Raw genomic sequence first — 19,915 nt, forward strand, 5'->3', positions numbered from 1 at the left:
GTGCGGATGACTCTGCAGCACCGAATGAGAGAACTCCAGGTCCTCCTCAGTCAGGGTATCAAATTTATAGAATTTTGCAAATGTGTTTGCCCCTGACCAAGTAGCAGCTCGGCAAAGTTGTAAAGCCGAGACCCCTCGGGCAGCCGCCCAAGATGAGCCCACCTTCCTTGTGGAATGGGCATTGACAGATTTTGGCTGTGGCAGGCCTGCCACAGAATGCGCAAACTGAATTGTACTACAAATCCAACGAGCAATAGTCTGCTTAGAAGCAGGAGCACCCAGCTTGTTGGGCGCTTATAGGATAAACAACGAGTCAGATTTTCTGACTCCAGCCGTTCTGGAAACATATATTTTCAGGGCCCTGACCACGTCTAACAACTTGGAGTCCTCCAAGTCCCTAGTAGCCGCAGGCACCATAATAGGCTGATTCAGGTGAAATGCTGACACCACCTTAGGGAGAAACTGGGGACGAGTCCTCAATTCTGCCCTATCCATATGGAAAATCAGATAAGGGCTTTTACAAGACAAAGCCGCCAATTCTGATACTCGCCTGGCAGAAGCCAAGGCCAATAACATAACCACCTTCCACGTGAGATATTTCAGATCCACGGTTTTTAGTGGTTCAAACCAATGTGATTTTAAGAAACTCAACACCACGTTGAGATCCCAAGGTGCCACTGGAGGCACAAACGGGGGCTGAATATGCAGCACTCCCTTTACAAATGTCTGAACTTCAGGTACTGAAGCTAGTTCTTTCTGAAAGAAAATCGACAGAGCCGAGATCTGTACCTTAATGGAGCCCAGTTTTAGGCCCATATTCACTCCTGCTTGCAGGAAATGCAGAAATCGACCTAGTTGAAATTCCTCTGTTGGGGCCTTTTCGGCCTCACACCATGCAACATATTTCCGCCATATGCGGTGATAATGATTTGCTGTAACCTCTTTCCTTGCTTTAATAAGCGTAGGAATGACTTCCTCCGGAATGCCCTTTTCCTTCAGGATCCGGTGTTCAACCGCCATGCCGTTAAACGCAGCCGCAGTAAGTCTTGGAACAGACAGGGCCCCTGCTGTAGCAGGTCTTGTCTGAGTGGCAGAGGCCACTGGTCCTCTGAGATCATCTCTTGAAGTTCTGGGTACCACGCTCTACTTGGCCAATCCGGAACCACGAGAACTGTGTTTACTCCTCGCTTTCTTATTATTCTCAATACCTTTGGTATGAGCGGCAGAGGAGGGAACACATAAACTGACTGGTACACCCACGGTGTTACCAGAGCGTCCACCGCTATCGCCTGAGGGTCTCTTGACCTGGCGCAATATCTCTCTAGTTTTTTGTTTAAGCGGGACGCCATCATGTCCACCTGTGGCCTTTCCCAATGGTGTACAATCCTATTGGAAGACTTCTGGAGGAAGTCCCCATTCTCCCGGGTGGAGGTCGTGTCTGTTGAGAAGATCTGCTTCCCAGTTGTCCACTCCGGGAATGAACACTGCTGACAGTGCTAACACATGATTTTCCGCCTATCGGAGAATCCTTGTGGCTTCTGCCATCGCCATCCTGCTTCTTGTGCCGCCCTGTTGGTTTACATGGGCGACTGCCGTGATGTTGTCTGATTGGATCAGTACCGGCTGGTTTTGAAGCAGAGGCCTTGCCGGCCTCAGGGCATTGTAAATGGCCCTCAGGTCCAGAATATTTATGTGTAGGGAAATAACCTGACTTGACCAAAGTCCCTGGAAGTTTCTTCCCTGTGTGATTGCCCCCCAGCCTCAAAGGCTGGTATCCATGGTCACTAGGACTTAGTCCTGTATGCCGAACCTGCGGCCCTCTTGAAGATGGGCACTCTGCAGCCACCACAGTAGAGATACCCTGGTCCTTGGAGCCAGGGTTATCAGTCTATGCATCGGAATATGCGATCCGGACCACTTGTCCAACAGGTCCCTCTGAAAAGTTCTTGTATGGAACCTGCCTAATGGGATTGCTTCGTAGGAAGCTACCATTTTTCCCAGGACTCGCGTGCAATGATGCACCGCTACTTATTTTGGCTTCAGGAGGTCTCTGACTAGAGATGACAACTCCTTGGCTTTCTCCTCCGGGAGAAACACTATTTCTAGTTTATGTCCAGAACCATCCCCAGGAACAGTAGACGTGTCATAGGAACCAGCTGTGACTTTGGACTGTTTAGAATCCAACCGTGCTGTTGTAGCACTTTCCAAAATAGTGCTACCCCGACTACCAACTGCTCCTTGGACCTCGCCCTTATAAACAGATTGTCCAAGTACGGGATAATTACAACTCCCTTTTTTCGAAGGAGTATCATCATTTCGGCCATTACCTTGATAAAACACCCTCGGTGCCATGTACAGTCCAAACGGCAGTGTCTGGACTTGGTAATGGTAATTCTGTACCACAAATCTGAGGTACTCCTGGCGAGGATGGTAAATGGGGACATGCAGGTAAGCATCCTTGATGTCCCGGGATACCATGTAATCCCCCTCGTCCAGGCTTGCAATAACCGCCCTCAGCGATTCCATCTTGAACTTGAATTTTTTTATGTATGTGTTCAAGGATTTTAAATATAAAATGGGTCACACCGAACCATGCGGTTTCGGTACCCCAACCCGTGTGGAATAGTAACCCCGTCCTTGTTGAAGTAGGGGCACCCTGAGTATTACCTGCTGGGAATGCCGCTTATTAATTGCCTCTAGCACAGCCTCCCTGCCTGAGGGAGTTGTCAGCAAGGCATATTTTTGGAAACGGCTGGGGGGAAACATCTCGAGTTCCAGCTTGTACCCCTGAAATACTACTTGAAAGAAACAGGGATCCACCTGTGAGCGAGCCCACTAATTGCTGAAATTTTTGAGACGGCCCCCCATCGTACCTGGCTACACCTGTGGAGCACCCGCGTCATGGTGTGGACTCACAGGAGGCGGGGGAAGAATCTTGATTCTGGGAACAGGCTGACTGGTGCAGCTTTTTTCCTCTACCCTTGTCTCTGTACAGAAAGGAAGCGCCATTTGACCCGCTTGCTTTTCTGAAGCCGAAAGGACTGTACCTTTGTCTGTGAGGAAACCTGAGGTAAAATTATTTCTTCCCAGCAGTTGCTGTGGATACGAGGTCCCAGAGACCATCCCCAAATAATTCCTCACCCTTATAAGGCTCTCTATGCGCTTTTTAAGTCAGCCTCACCTGTCCAGTGACAGGTCTCTAATACCCTCCTGACAGAATGGACATTACATTTATTTTGGATGCCAGCCGGCAAAATATCCCTCTGTGCATCCCTCATATATAAGACGACGTCTTTAATATGTTTTTATGTTTGCCAACTAGTATCCCTGTTTGACAGGGTCACCGACCACGCTGCAGCAGCACTATCTGCAGGTCTCAGTCTAGTACCTGAGTGTGTAAATACAGACTTCAGGACAGCCTCCTGTTTTTTATCAACAGGTACCTATTAAAGTGGCCGTATCCTAAGACGGCAGTGCCACCTTTTTTGACAAACGTGTGAGCGCCTTATCCACCCTAGGGGATATCTTCCAGCGTAACTTATCCTCCTGGCGGGAAAGGGTACGCCATCAGTAACTTTTTATAAATTACCAGTTTCTTAACGGGGGAACCCACGCTTTTCACACACTTCATTTATTTATCTGATGGGGGAACAAAACACTGCCTGTTTTTTCTCCCCAAACCTAAAACCCATTTTTAGAGGTGCTTAGGTTAATGTCAGAAATGTATAACACATTTTTTATTCTCGGGATCAAGTCACGGATGTTCCTAGTGGATTGTGTATATGTCTCCACCTTGTCGACACTGGAGTCAGACTCCGTGTCGACATCTGTGTCTGCCATCTGAGAGAGCGGGCGTTTTTGAGCCCCTGATGGCCTTTGAGACGCCTGGGCAGGCGCGGGCTGCGAAGCCGGCTGTCCCACAGCTGTTACGTCATCCACCCTTTTATGTAAGGAGTTGACACTGTCGGTTAATACCTTTCACCTATCCATCCACTCTGGTGTCGGCCCCACAGGGGGCGACATCACATATATCGGCCTCTGTTCCGTCACCATATAAGCCTCCTCATTCAACATGTCGACACAGCCGTACCGACACACCGCAGACACACAGGGAATGCTCTAAACGAGGACAGGACCCACAAAAGCCCTTTGGGGGGACAGAGTGAGAGTATGCCAGCACACACCAGAGCGCTATATAATGCAGGGACTAACTGAGTTATGTCCCCTATAGCTGCTGTTTTTATATAATATATATATTGCGCCTAAATTCAGTGCCCCCCCTCTCTTTTTTTTAACCCTTTTCTGTAGTGTAGACTGCAGGGGAGCTTCCTTCCAGCGGAGCTGTGAGGGAAAATGGCGCCAGTGTGCTGAGGAGATAGGCTCCGCCCTTTTTTCGCGGCCTATTCTCCCGCTTTTTATGGAATTCTGGCAGGGGTATTTACCTCAAATATAGCCCCTGGGGCTATATATTGAGGTATTTTAGCCAGCCAAGGTGTTTTTATTGCTGCCTCAGGGCGCCCCCCCCCAGCGCCCTGCACCCTCAGTGACCGGAGTGTGAAGTGTGTGAGAGGAGCAATGGCGCACAGCTGCAGTGCTGTGCGCTACCTTGGTGAAGACAGAGTCTTCATGCCGCCGATTTTCCGGACCATCTTCTTGCTTCTGGCTCTGTAAGGGGGACGGCGGCGCGGCTCCGGGACCGAACATCAAGGCTGGGCCTGCGGTCGATCCCTCTGGAGCTAATGGTGTCCAGTAGCCTAAGAAGCCCAATCCGGCTGCAAGCAGGCGAGTTCGCTTCTTCTCCCCTTAGTCCCTCGCTGCAGTGAGCCTGCTGCCAGCAGGTCTCACTGAAAATAAAAAAATCTAAGACTATTACTTTCTAAGAGCTCAGGAGAGCCCCTAGTGTGCATCCAACCTCGGCCGGGCACAAAATCTAACTGAGGCTTGGAGGAGGGTCATAGTGGGAGGAGCCAGTGCACACCAGGTAGTCTAAGATCTTTCTAGAGTGCCCAGCCTCCTTCGGAGCCCGCTATTCCCCATGGTCCTTACGGAGTTCCCAGCATCCACTAGGACGTCAGAGAAATTATATTATTCTGCTGCATGGTAGGTTATGGTGAAATAAATGGTGATGCACACAGTTCCTGGGGTGCTGCTTCATGGATCCAGTGGCTGAGCCCAGACAGGCCATAGCCCCCGTGCTCCTCTTGACTACGATAGGCTGGCCTGATTCAACACGGCGGTTTTGTCAAGGACCCTCCCCTATAGTGTTGTTAAAGCTTCTACCCAATAGTGTTGTCAAAGCTCCTCCCCAATGGTGTTGTCAAAGCTTCTCCCCAATAGTGTTGTCAAAGCTTCTCCCCAATAGTGTTGTCAAAGCTCCTCCCCAATAGTGTTGTCAAAGTTCCTCCCCAATAGTGTTGTCAAAGACCCTCCCCAATAGTGTTGTCAAGCTCCTCCCCAGTGGTGTTGTCAAAGCTCCTCCCCAATGGTGTTGTCAAAGCTTCTCCCCAATAGTGTTGTCAAAGCTCCTCCCCAATAGTGTTGTCAAAGTTCCTCCCCAATGGTGTTGTCAAAGCACCTCCTCTATAGTGTTGTCAAAGCCCTTCCCCAATATTGTTGTCAAAGCCCCTCCCCAATAGTGTTGTCAAAGCCCCTCCCCAATGGTGTTGTCAAAGCCCCTCCCCAATAGTGTTGTCAAAGCCCCTCCCCAATAGTGTTGTCAAAGCCCCACCCCAATAGTGTTGTCAAAGCTCCTCCCCAATAGTGTCGTCAAAGCCCCTCCCCAATAGTGTTGACAAAGTTCCTACCCAATGGTGTCATCAAAGCTCCTCCCCAATAGTGTTGTCAAAGCTCCTCCCCAATAGTGTTGTCAAAGCTCCTCCCCAATAGTGTCGTCAAAGCCCCTCCCCAATAATGTTGACAAAGTTCCTCCCCAATGATATCATCAAAGCACCTCCCCAATAGTGTTGTCAAAGCGCCTCCCCAATAGTGTTGTCAAAGCACCTCCCCAATAGTGTTGTCAAAGCACCTCCCCAATAGTGTCGTCAAAGCCCCTCCCCAATAGTGTTGTAAAAGCTCCTCCACAATAGTGTTGTCAAAGCTCCTCCCCAATAGTGTTGTCAAAGCTCCTCCCCAATGGTGTTGTCAAAGCACCTCCCCAATAGTGCCCCTCTGCAGATATGAGCATTGTTGGAGCCTGCAGAAGATCTGCCCGGATCAGGGCAATGTTCCACCCTAGATTAGCAGAATTATTGATTTTATCACAACGTAGTGATCACCACCTAAAGTGAAATTTTGTTATCTGGTGTTGCCCTATATAGGCATGATCCCACAGATGTCACTAGATTTAGAAACATCTTAAAACTTAGCACTTAACGTGAAAGCCGCTCTTGTATGAACAATTTAGACCCATAGTTCTAACAGTCATCGGTTCGCAATTTTTTTTTTTTAATACTGGAAAAAACTAAAATAATAATTTTAAAACAATGTTGTTAAGGTATTAAGGGGGATATGTACTAAGCCATGTTACTGGGTGTATTTGAAAAATGACAGTTAGGAGCTGGTTGGCTGGTACTTTATCTCTCTCCAAGACCTGATGAAGTCCCTTTAAGATGGAACACATTGGGATGTACTGTAGCTTGCATTTCTCAATCTTGCTAGGTTTAGTTCAACAGTGGAACAGATTAAAGTAAAACGTTTTTTTATAGAAGATTTTTGTTGTTATTTGACCTTTTATCATAAACTAGGTGCTTCATCGCGCCCTACGGGCGCTCTTCACACCGTCGCAAGGGGCTACGCCCCCTTAACCCTTGCATGCCTTTCTGGGGTTTAATATTTGTATTATATGGAGTATTACATGCATTCCTTTGTTAGTGGTTAAATATTGCACAATGAAAGGGCGTGCGATGGTGAAGGAGGCGCAGCCCCTTGCGACGGCGTGAACAGCACCTGCAGGGCACGATGTACAGAATGTAGCGGGTGCGGGGGGGACTGCGGATGGTGTCTGTAGATGCTGCGGGTGGAGGGGAGGCAGAAGTGGGGGTGGGGCCCGGATGGGGAAGGTTCGGAAGGTGCTGCGCGTGGGGGAGGGGCAGAGGAGTGGGGGATGCAGATGGGGGAGGGGTCCGGAGGCACTGCAGGTGGGGGAGGGACAGGGGTGCCACGGGTGGGAGAGGGGCAGGTGTGGGGATGTTGTGGATGGGTGAAGGGTTCCGGAGGTGCTGTGGGATGGGAAGGGACGGGAGTGCTGGGCGGTTGGGTAGGGGACCGCAGGCACCATGGGTAGGGTAGGGGCAGGTACGGGTGTTGCGGCGGATGGGAAAGGAGGTCCGGAGGTGCTGCAGGTGGTGGAGGGGCAGGTGCGGGGGTGCCATTGGTGGGGGAGGGGTGGGGGAGGGGGGGACCGCTGATGGAGGAGGGTGTCTGCAGATGCTGCGGGTGGAGGGGGGCAGGTGTGGGGGGAGACATATAAGGGGGGTGAATGGTGGAAGGGGCCTGGAGGTGCTGTGGGTGGTGAAGGGGTGGAGGAGTGGGAGCCATGGGTGGTGTAGGGGGTCTGGAGGCACAGCATGTGGGGGAGGGGTGGAGTGCCGCATGTGGTGGAGGGGAAGGTGCGGAGGTGTGGTGCATTGGGGAGAGGTCTGGAGGCGCTGCGGATACTGTACATGCCATAAAAGGTAGTTGGAGGGTATGCAGTAACAGGGCCAGGACAGGGGTGACAGGGTCAGTACAGGGTTGATGGGGCCAGGACAGGGGTGACAGGGTCAGAACAGGGGTGACGGGGCCAGGACAGGGGTGACGGGGCCAGGACAGGGGTGACGGGGCCAGGACAGGGGTGACGGGGCCAGGACAGGGGTGACAGGGCCAGGACAGAAATGATAGGGACAGGATAGGGGTGACAGGGCCAGGGTAGGGGCGGCAGGACCAGGACAGGGGTGACGGGGCCAGTATAGGGTTGACAGGGCAAGCACAGGGGTGACAGGGCCAGGATAGGGGTAACAGGGCCAGCATAAGGGTGACAGGGCCAGGATAAGGGTGAAAGGGCCAGGATAAGGGTGGCAGGGCAAGGCCAGGGGTGACAGGGACATGACAGAACACAGGGCACGGGAGAGATTGGTATTAGGGACAAAACAGTGGTGACAGACAGATGTGTCTTACCGGAGTCACTGCTGCTGTCTGCTGCTGTTCCACTCCAACCTGTTGGGATCTGCTGCTGCTGGAGACTTGGCATGGCTGACTCTCTCAGGCTGGAGTCCTGCTTCCTCTGCCTGTCCGCATCCCTCCCCCCCTCCTCAGTCACACACCGCAGACCTCACGCAGCTGCCGGGCACTGTGGTAAGGGGAGACTGGGAGTGACTGGTTAGCTCCCAGGAGACGCTGCAGCTGGAGGGAGGAGTGGGTCAGAGCCTGCAAGCAGCTCGGATTTCTGCAGTGCTACCCGCCAGCTAAAGTGTGTGAATGAGCTGGGCGCACTCCACTGTGGGTGGCAGCGCTGCAGCTAGCGGTGGGGTTGCCGGGGCTGGAGATAACAGAGGCAGTACGGAACCTGCACAGCGGCAGGTGCCCCACTAAACTGCAGCTAAGAAGCGTGGAGTGTGCCAGAAAGTGACGCTCCTCTGCACCAGAGAGACCCTGCTGAGTATGCCGATGTGGGGGGTCAAGCACACTGTGAGCCGGTGCCCGTCTGTCTGTATGACCCCCTCACACACCCTCATACCTCCCAAATGTCCCGATTTTCGCAGGACAGTCCCATTTTTTGGGGTCTGTCCCGCTGTCCCACCCGCAGGTCGCAGTATCGGGCGGTGGGGGGGGGCAGTTGGAAAGCTCCTGTACTCGCTGTTCTGCTTAGCAGAGCAGCGGTGAATAGTGGAGACAGAAGTAGAGGGGGTATCAGGGGGTACGGATTAATGGGGGGGTTCCAGCAGCAGAGCCGCATTAAGGGGGGGGGCAGGGGATACGTACCGTTGGCCCCACAGTTTTAGGGGGCACCCCGGCTGGAGTAGCTCTGTCCCAGCTCAGAAGCTCCCCCCCCCCCCGTCCTGCCAGCAACAGCGGCAGCATTGTGCTACAGTCAGCACACGCTGCTGCGTATTGGCAGGTCTGTGGTGTTGCAGGGAGGCAGCAGTCTCCCTGATCTCTTCTGCCTGTGCGGGTGTGTAGGGGGGAGCGACCACCCCCTCTGGATTTAGCCCTAGCTGAGGGGCCAAAATCCCATTAAAAATATAAAAATAAAAATCGGAATTTGCATAAGGGGGCGTGGCCGCGTGGGCCGCGATTAGGCCACGCCCCCAACCCACAGCAGGCACAGCAATGAGATAGGGCTCCCCTGTCTCAAGTACCCTGGGCCCCCCGGACTCATAATCAGCCCCTGGGAGCATGCCAGCAGCTCACAGAGTGCTGGACATGCTCCCTCACTGACGAAAACGGGGCCCTCCCGTGAAGCCACGCCCCCTTTTCGCAGAGTGTGTTTCCCTCCTTCTGCCTGGATAAAGCTCCTGCAGAAAGCTGGGAGGTATGCACCCCTGCCTGTACCATGCCCAATGCCCATGCTATCTGCTTCTGCTCCTAGTCTCCTGTAGATTTGGCCAGATCTCTGTGACTCATTTGACTAACTCCGCCCAGTGTTGTGACTCCGCCCAGCGTTAGCAAATGAATCACAAGGTCACAGAATAGGGCTATTATATAGGAGATGTGGAATAAATTCCTTTTGGAACTCAGTGGATCTAGTGGGCATTTCCTGTTTATATATACCTCTGTGATATCAGACTGACAGCGGAACTATAACCTGATGCAAAGAAACCTTTATGTGAACAACTATACCTGATTCAGGTGAGTTTGTCTCTGATGGGGACTGTACTGGTTTATGCTGATTTAAAGAAACCTTTATGTGCATGCTTCTCACTGTTCTTGGGTGAGTTTGCTGAGGAGTATTACTATTTCATAGAGCTGTTCTGAATATTGACATAACAAGTTGCCCTGTTCTCTTCTTTCATGGGCGTAAAGGTTCTATCAGGATTGATAACAGAACTAGAGGAGACACACAGAGCTTGTATCTCAGTACAACACCTTTGGGATGTGGTGGAACGGGAGAATGCGCAGCCGCCAAATCTGCGACAACTCCGTGGCGCAATCATGGACCACAGTCCCTATGGAACTCTGTTTAATGCATGGCACAAGTAATTCAGATTGCTGTGTGTGTTTACAGTATGTCACAAACATCTTAGTAAATCTCTGTGTTTGTACAGACACTTGGCTGCCGTCCTTGTAATACATTTATTTTCATTCATCTGTGATGACGCAGAGCCATTAATGACTATAGGGCAAAGGCCAGAGGGTTCTGCTTTTAAACATTTGTGAAACATTCTTTTCAGAACACAGAGAATAAGAGAGACATGATGTTCTGATCACAGGGAACAGCCAATGCTGACATGACTGCTGTAACACAATGAGTGACATCGATACATGTAAATCAGGCACATAAAAGGCATTCTAAGCGCGTGAGAATTGAAACTATGACTAAATATATAAAATATTCTACTGCTGAGGTTCTCATACTACGAGGTGTGGGCCCTCATTATATTGTACACTTGTAGCACTACTAGTTCCAGCATGCACATCCCCTTTGCACCTACCCGGACAGGTGTCCAGATGGGTCCTCCGTTATCTTGACTGTTTCTGCGCCTAGACGGAGGTTTAGTCACGCCTAGGCGATAGCTTAGGTTGCTGAGTTTAATCACGGACAGGCGCGTTGAGGCACGACTAGATACTCAGCATGCAATACACAACTCCACCACTGGGCGGCTAATGCTTCGCTAATGTATATGCATCTCTCTGATTGGCTGAACCTGTTTGCTACCACAAGAACAAGCCCTTACTGTACTTTGCCTTCATAGACCTGCCCTTTCCCCCCACGTCCCACCTCCCCAGAGGAAAGCGAGTGCGGGAAGTTAGCAAACTGCTCTCAGACAATGCGCGGAGCTGAGCAGATGAAAGGCGGTAATTACCATTGCGCCGGGGTACACTTAAATTTTTATATAGCGATTCTTTCTAAAACTCGTTCCCGTGTCGCCCATCACTTCCTATTGTTGAAGAGTCTTACTGAGATAATGAGAACGCAGGTTATATGGCGGTCGGGGGATGCTCAAACCTGAACAATAGCTGTCAAGATACATTGAAGATAGAGTAAGAAACAATTCCATTTACAGCACAACAAGACACATGTATGAGATGAGGATGATTACAGAGGCACGGTAAGCCTACTGGTCAGCATTACATTACAGAACCTCAGAAATGTCTAGAGATGGGATGCAGTCATTTGTCCACATTTACTATCTCAACGCCATGTACAGTATGCTGACATCACGTAAACAGTATGCTGACATCACGTAAACAGAATGCTGACATCACATAAACAGTATGCTGACATCACAAACAGTATGCTGACATCACGTAAACAGTATGCTGACATCACATAAACAGTATGCTGACATCACATAAACAGTATGCTGACATGTTCACATTGTCGAAATATGAAAAGCTGACACTGCATGGAGTGGAAGGTTAAGGTTAAGCTATGGGAGGGTTAGGCACTAGGGGGAGGGCTAGGGTTAGGCTATGGGAGGATTAGGGCTAGGCACTAAGGGGGAGGGTTAGGGTTAGGCACTAAGGGGAGGGTTAGGCTATGGGAGGGTTAGGCACTAGGGGGAGGGTTAGGCTATGGGAGGATTAGGGTTAGGCACTAGGGGGAGGGTTAGGCTATGGGAGGATTAGGGTTAGGCACTAAGGGTAGGGTTAGGCTATGGGAGGATTAGGGTTAGGCACTAAGGGGAGGGTTAGGCTATGGGAGAGTTAGGGTTAGGCTATGGGAGGATTAGGGTTAGGCAGTAGGGGGAGAGTTAGGCTATGTGAGGATTAGGGTTAGGCACTAGGGGGAGGGTTAGGCTATGGGAGGATTAGGGTTAGGCACTAGGGGGAGGGTTAGGCTATGGGAGGATTATGGTTAGGCACTAGGGGGAGGGTTAGGCTATGGGAGGATTAGGGTTAGGCACTAAGGGGAGGGTTAGGCTATGGGAGGGTTAGGGTTAGGCTATGGGAGGATTAGATTTAGGCACTAGGGGGAGGGTTAGGCTATGGGAGGGTTAGGCACTAGGGGGAGGGTTAGACACTAGGGGGAGGGTTAGGCTATGGGAGGGTTAGGCACTAGGGGGAGGGTTAGGCTATGGGAGGATTAGGGTTAGGCACTAGGGGGAGGGTTAGGCTATGGGAGGATTAGGGTTAGGCACTAGGGGGAGGGTTAGGCTATGGGAGGATTAGGGTTAGGCACTAAGGGTAGGGTTAGGCTATGGGAGGATTAGGGTTAGGCACTAAGGGGAGGGTTAGGCTATGGGAGGGTTAGGGTTAGGCTATGGGAGGATTAGGGTTAGGCAGTAGGGGGAGGGTTAGGCTATGTGAGGATTAGGGTTAGGCACTAGGGGGAGGGTTAGGCTATGGGAGGATTAGGGTTAGGCACTAGGGGGAGGGTTAGGCTATGGGAGGATTATGGTTAGGCACTAGGGGGAGGGTTAGGCTATGGGAGGATTAGGGTTAGGCACTAAGGGGAGGGTTAGGCTATGGGAGGGTTAGGGTTAGGCTATGGGAGGATTAGATTTAGGCACTAGGGGGAGGGTTAGGCTATGGGAGGGTTAGGCACTAGGGGGAGGGTTAGACACTAGGGGGAGGGTTAGGCTATGGGAGGGTTAGGCACTAGGGGGAGGGTTAGGCTATGGGAGGATTAGGGTTAGGCACTAGGGGGAGGGTTAGGCTATGGGAGGATTAGGGTTAGGCACTAAGGGTAGGGTTAGGCTATGGGAGGATTAGGGTTAGGCACTAAGGGGAGGGTTAGGCTATGGGAGGGTTAGGGTTAGGCAGTAGGGGGAGGGTTAGGCTATGGGAGGGTTAGGGTTAGGCAGTAGGGGGAGGGTTAGGCTATGGGAGGATTAGGGTTAGGCAGTAGGGGGAGGGTTAGGCTATGGGAGGATTAGGGTTAGGCAGTAGGGGGAGGGTTAGGCTATGGGAGGGTTAGGGTTAGGCAGTAGGGGGAGGGTTAGGCTATGGGAGGATTAGGGTTAGGCAGTAGGGGGAGGGTTAGGCTATGTGAGGATTAGGGTTAGGCACTAGGGGGAGGGTTAGGTTATGGGAGGATTAGGGTTAGGCACTAGGGGGAGGGTTAGGCTATGGGAGGATTATGGTTAGGCACTAGGGGGAGGGTTAGGCTATGGGAGGATTAGGGTTAGGCACTAAGGGGAGGGTTAGGCTATGGGAGGGTTAGGGTTAGGCTATGGGAGGATTAGATTTAGGCACTAGGGGGAGGGTTAGGCTATGGGAGGGTTAGGCACTAGGGGGAGGGTTAGACACTAGGGGGAGGGTTAGGCTATGGGAGGATTAGGGTTAGGCACTAGGGGGAGAGTTAGACACTAGGGCTAGGGTTAGGCTATGGGAGGGACAGGGTAAGGCACTAGGGGTAGTGTTAGGGTTAGACACTAGGGGGAGGGTTAGACACTAGGGGGGAGGCTTAGGCTATGGGAGGATTAGGGTTAGGCACTAGGGGGAGGGTTAGGCACTAAGGGGAGGGATAGGGTTAGGCCATGGGAGGATTAGGGCTAGGCACTAGGTGGAGGGTTAGGCACTAAGGGGAGGGTTAGGCTTTGGGAGGGTTAGGCACTAGGGCAAGTGTTAGGGTTAGGCACAAGAGGAAGGGTTAGGGACTAAGGGGAGGGATAGGCTTAGGGTATGGGAGGATTAGGGTTAGGCACTAGGGGAAGGGTTAGGCTATGGGAGTGTTAGGGTTAGGCACTAAGGGGAAGGTTAGGCACTATGTGGAGGGGGGCTATGGATGGATTAGGGTTAGGCACTAGGGGGAAGGAGAGGGTTAGGTACTAGGGGGAGGGTTATGCTATGGGAGGATTAGGGCTAGGCACTAGGGGGAGGGTTAGGCTATGGGAGTGTTAGGGCTAGGCACTAGGTGGAGGGGGCTATGGATGGATTAGGGTCAGGCACTAGGGGGAAGGAGAGGGTTAGGCGATGGGGGGCTGTATATTGGGGGAATGATTACATGGGGAGCTGCGTATTGGGAGAGTAATTAAATGGTGAAATGGGGTGCTGTGTATTGGGAGAGTGGGGAAATGGGGTGCTGTGTATTGGGAGAGAGGAAATGGGTGCTGTGGATTTAGAGATTGAGGAAATGGGTGCAGTCCATTGGGAGAGTAAGGGAAGGGGGGGCATGTATTGGGAGAATGTGGAAAACGGCTGGCTGTGTATTGGGCGGATGAGGAAATGGGGGAGGGGCTGTGTATTGGGCGGATGAGGAAATGGGGGGCTGTGTATTGGGCGGATGAGGAAAATAAGAATTTACTTACCGATAATTCTATTTCTCGTAGTCCGTAGTGGATGCTGGGAACTCCGTAAGGACCATGGGGAACAGCGGCTCCGCAGGAGTCTGGGCACATCTAAAGAAAGCTTTAGGATCACCTGGTGTGCACTGGCTCCTCCCCCTATGACCCTCCTCCAAGCCTCAGTTAGGATACTGTGCCCGGACGAGCGTACACAATAAGGAAGGATTTTGAATCCCGGGTAAGACTCATACCAGCCACACCAATCACACTGTACAACTTGTGATCTGAACCCAGTTAACAGCATGATAATAGAGGAGCCTCTAGTAAAGATGGCTCACTACAGCAATAACCCGAATTTTTTGGTAACAATAATTATGTACCAGTATTGCAGACAATCCGCACTTGGGATGGGCGCCCAGCATCCACTACGGACTACGAGAAATAGAATTATCGGTAAGTAAATTCTTATTTTCTCTGACGTCCTAGTGGATGCTGGGAACTCCGTAAGGACCATGGGGATTATACCAAAGCTCCCAAAACGGGCGGGAGAGTGCGGATGACTCTGCAGCACCCAATGAGAGAACTCCCGGTCCTCCTCAGCCAGGGTATCAAATTTGTAGAATTTTACAAACGTATTTGCTCCTGACCAAGTAACTGCTCGGCAAAGTTGTAAAGCCGAGACCCCTTGGCAGCTGCCCAAGATGAGCCCACCTTCCTTGTGGAGTGGGCATTTACAGATTTTTGGCTGTGGCAGGCCTGCCACAGAATGTGCAAGCTGAATTGTACTACAAATCCAACGAGCAATAGTCTGCTTAGAAGCAGGAGCACCCAGCTAGTTGGGTGCATACAGGATAAACAGCAAGTCAGATTTCCTGACTCCAGCCGTCCTGGAAACATATATTTTCCGGGTCCTGACAACGTCTAGCAACTTGGAGTCCCCCAAGTCCCTAGTAGCCGCAGGCACCACAATAGGTTTGGTTCAGGTGAACGCTGAAACCACCTTAGGGAGAAACTGAGGACGAGTCCTCAATTCCGCCCTGTCCGTATGGAAACTCAGATAAGGGCTTTTACAGGATAAAGCCACCAATTCTGACACGCGCCTGGCCCAGGCCATAGCCAACAGCATGACCACTTTTTCTGTGAGATATTTTAACTCCACAGATTTAAGTGGGTCAAACCAATGTGACTTTTGGAACCCAAAAACCACTTTGAGATCCCAAAGTGCCACTGAAGGCACAAAAGGAGTCTGTATATGCAGTACCCCTTTAACAAACGTCTGAACTTCAGGGACTGAAGCTAGTTCTTTTTTGGAAGAAAATCGACAGAGCCGAAATTTGAACCTTAATGGACCCCAATTTCAGGCCCATAGATACTCCTGTTTGCAGGAAATGTAGGAATCGACCCAGTTGAATTTCCTCCGTCGAGCCTTACTGGCCTCGCACCACGCAACATATTTTCTCCAAATGCGGTGATAATGTTTTTCGGTTACATCCTTCCCGGCCTTGATCAGGATAGGGATGACTTCATCCGGAATGCCTTTTTTCTTCAGGATCCGGCGTTCAACCGCCATGCCGTCAACGCAGCCGCGGCAAGTCTTGGAACAGACAAGGTCCCCGCTGAAGCAGGTCCCTTCTTAGAGGTAGAGGCCACGGATCCTCCGTGAGCATCTCTTGAAGTTCCGGTTACCAAGTCCTTCTTGGCCAATCCGGAGCCACTAATATAGTGCTTACTCCTCTCCATCTTATCAATCTCAGTACCTTGGGTATGAGAGGCAGAGGAGGGAACCCATACCCTGATTGGTACACCCACGGTGTTACCAGAGCATCTACAGCTATTGCCTGAGGGTCCCTTGACCTGGCGCAATACCTGTCGAGTTTTTCCCAACGGTTTATAATCATGTGGAAGACTTCTGGGTGAAGTCCCTACTCTCCCGGGTGGAGGTCGTGCTGAGGAAATCTGCTTCCCAGTTGTCCACTCCCGGAATGAAAACTGCTGACAGTGCTATCACATGGTTTTTCGCCCAGCGAAGAATCCTTGCAGCTTCTGCCATTGCCCTCCTGCTTCTTGTGGCACCCTGTCTGTCTACGTGGGTGACTGCCGTAATGTTGTCCTACTGGAACAACACCGGCTGACCTTGAAGCAGAGGTCTTGCTAAGCTTAGAGCATTGTAAATGGCCCTTAGCTTCAGGATATTTATGTGAAGTGATGTCTCCAGGCTTGACCATAAGCCCTGGATATTCCTTCCCTGTGTGACTGCTCCCCAGCCTCGCAGGCTGGCATCCGTGGTCACCAGGATCCAGTCCTGAATGCCGAATCTGCGGCCCTCTAGAAGATGAGCACTCTGCAACCACCACAGGAGGTTACACTGGTGACAGGGTTATCCGCTGATGCATCTGAAGATGCGACCCGGACCATTTGTCCAGTAGGTTCCACTGGAAAGTCTTGCGTGGAATCTGCCGAATGGGATTGCTTCGTAGGAAGCCACCATTTTTACCCAGAACCCTTGTGCATTGATGCACTGAGACTTGGTTTGGTTTTAGGAGGTTCCTGACTAGCTCGGATAACTCCCTGGCTTTTTCCTCCGGGAGAAACACCTTCTTTCTGGACTGTGTCCAGGATCATTCCTAGGAACAGAAGACAAGTCGTCGGAACCAGCTGCGAATCTGGAATATTGAGAATCCAATCGTGCTGCCGCAACACTACCTGAGATAGTGCTACACCGATCTCCAACTGTTCCCTGGATCTTACCCTTATCAGGGAATCGTCCAAGTAAAGGATAACTAAAAATTCCCTTCCTTTGAAGGAATATCATCATTTCGGTCATTACTTCAGTAAAGACCCGGGGTGCCGTGGACCCTCCCTACGGCAGCGTCTGAACTGATAGTGACAGTTCTGTACCATAACCTGAGATACCCTTGGTGAGAAGGGTAAATTTTGACATGAAGGTAAGCATCCTTGATGTCCCGAGACATCATGTAGTCCCCTTCTTCCAGGTTTGCAATCACTGCTCTGAGTGACTCAATTTTGAATTTGAACCTCTGTATGTAAGTGTTCAAAGATTTTAGATTTTAAAATCGGTCTCACCGAGCCGTCTGGCTTCGGTACCACAATAGTGTGGAATAATACCCCGTTCCCTGTTGCAGGAGGGGTACCTTAATCATCACCTGCTGGGAATACAGCTTGTGAATGGCTTCCAAAACTGCCTCCCTGTCAGCGGGAGACGTCGGTAAAACAGACTTTTTGGAAACGGCGAGGGGAATACGTCTCGAATTCCAATTTTGTACCCCTGAGATAACACCTGAAGGATCCCGGGGTCTACTTGCGAGTGAGCCCACTGCGCACTGAAATTCACTGAGAACGGGCCCCCACCGTGCCTGAACTTGTAAAGCCCTAGCGTCATACTGAGGGCTTGGCAGAGGCGGAAAAGGGTTTCTGTTCCTGGGAACTGGCTGATCTCTGCAGCCATTTTCCTCTCCCTCTGTCACGAGCAGAAAAGAGGAACCCTTTTGTCCGCTTGCCAACCAGGACTGCGCCTGATAATACGGCGTCTTATTTTGAGAGGCGACCTAAGGTACATCCCCTTTTTTTTAATTTTTTTATTTAAGGCAATACTTCCAAATGCCGTTTGGAATCCCTGACCACTTTACTGGTAGAATACAACGCACTTATACTTGATGCCAGTCGGCAAATATTCCGCTGTACATCATGCATATATAGAAATGCATCTTTTAATTGCTCTATAGGCAATAATATACTGTCCTTATCTAGGATATCAATATTTCCAGTCAGGGAATCCGACCACGCCAACCCTGCACAGCACATCCAGGCTGAGGCGATTGCTGGTCGCAGTATAACACTAGTATGTGTGTAAATACATTTTAGGATACCCTCCTGCTTTTTATCAGCAGGATCCTTAAGGGCGGCCATCTCAAGAGAGGGTAGAGCCCTTGTTCTTACAAGCGTGTGAGCGCCTTATCCCCTGTAGGGGGTGTTTCCCAACGCACCCTAACCTCTGGCGGGAAAAGGTATACTGCCAATAACTTTTTAGAATTATCAATTGTTATCGGGGGGAAACCCACGCATCATCACACACCTCATTTTATTTTTCAGATTTAGGAAAACTAGAGGAAGTTTTCCTCACCAAACATAATACCCCTTTTTTTGGTGGTATTCATATTATCAGAAAAGTGTAAACATTTTCCATTGCATCAATCATGCAATGAGTGGCCCTATTGGAAATCACGGTTGTCTCTTCACCGTCGACACAGGAGTCAGTATCCGTGTCGGCGTCTGTATCTGAGGTAACGGGCGCTTTAGAGCCCCTGTATGAGACGTCTGGACATGCACAAGCTGAGTAGCCGGCTGTCTCATGTCAACCACTGTCTTTTATACAAAGCTGACACTGTCACGCAATTTCAACAGTACATCCACTCAGGTGTCGACCCCCTAGGGGGTGATAACACTATTACAGACACTCTACTCCGTCTCCACATCATTTTTCTCCTCATACATGTCGACACAAACGTACCGACACACAGCACACACACAGGGAATGCTCTGATAGAGGACAGGACCCACTAGCCCTTTGGGGAGACAGAGGGAGAGTTTGCCAGCACACACCAGAGCGCTATATATATATAGGGATAACCTTATATAAGTGTTTTTCCCTTTATAGCTGCTGTATTGTATATACTGCGCCTAATTTGTGCCCCCCTCTCTTTTTTAACCCCTTTCTGTAGTGTAGTGACTGCAGGGGAGAGCCAGGGAGCTTCCCTCCAACTGAGCTGTGAGGGAAAATGGCGCCAGTGTGCTGAGGAGATAGGCTCCGCCCCTTTCTCGGCGTCCTTATCATCCGTTTTTCTGTATGTTTTGGCAGGGGTTAAATGCATCCATATAGCCCAGGAGTTATATGTGATGCATTTATTTTAGCCATATAAGGTTTTTATCGATTTATTGCGTTTCAGGGCGCTGCCCCCTCAGCGCCCTGCACCCTCAGTGACCGGAGTGTGAAGTGTGCTGAGAGCAATGGCGCACAGCTGCGGTGCTGTGCGCTACCTTATCTGAAGACAGGATCGTCTTCTGCCGCCGATTTCACCGGACCTCTTCGCTCTTCTGGCTCTGTAAGGGGGCCGGCGGCGCGGCTCCGGGACCCATTCAGGCTGAACCTGTGATCGTCCCTCTGGAGCTAATGTCCAGTAGCCTAAGAAACCCGATCCACTCTGCACGCAGGTGAGTCCGTTTCTTCTCCCCTTAGTCCCACGATGCAGTGAGCCTGTTGCCAGCAGGTCTCACTGAAAATAATAAACCTAAACTAAAACTTTCACAAAGAGCTCAGGAGAGCCCCTAGTGTGCACCCTTCTCGTCGGGCACAGAAATCTAACTGAGGCTTGGAGGAGGGTCATAGGGGGAGGAGCCAGTGCACACCAGGTGATCCTAAAGCTTTCTTTAGATGTGCCCAGACTCCTGCGGAGCCGCTATTCCCCATGGTCCTTACGGAGTTCCCAGCATCCACTAGGACGTCAGAGAAATGGGGGGGCTGTGTATTAAGA

General features: G+C 51.0%; 1 protein-coding gene across 1 annotated transcript in view; it reads right to left on the bottom strand.

The window, feature by feature from the left end:
• The window catches only part of SYT10 (synaptotagmin 10), a 135,561-nt gene that overhangs the window by 63,274 nt on the left and 52,372 nt on the right, over positions 1-19,915 (bottom strand). The gene's annotated exons all lie outside the window — the stretch shown is intronic.

This window comes from Pseudophryne corroboree, chromosome 6, assembly GCF_028390025.1.
Source record: "Pseudophryne corroboree isolate aPseCor3 chromosome 6, aPseCor3.hap2, whole genome shotgun sequence".
Taxonomy (NCBI): domain Eukaryota; kingdom Metazoa; phylum Chordata; class Amphibia; order Anura; family Myobatrachidae; genus Pseudophryne; species Pseudophryne corroboree.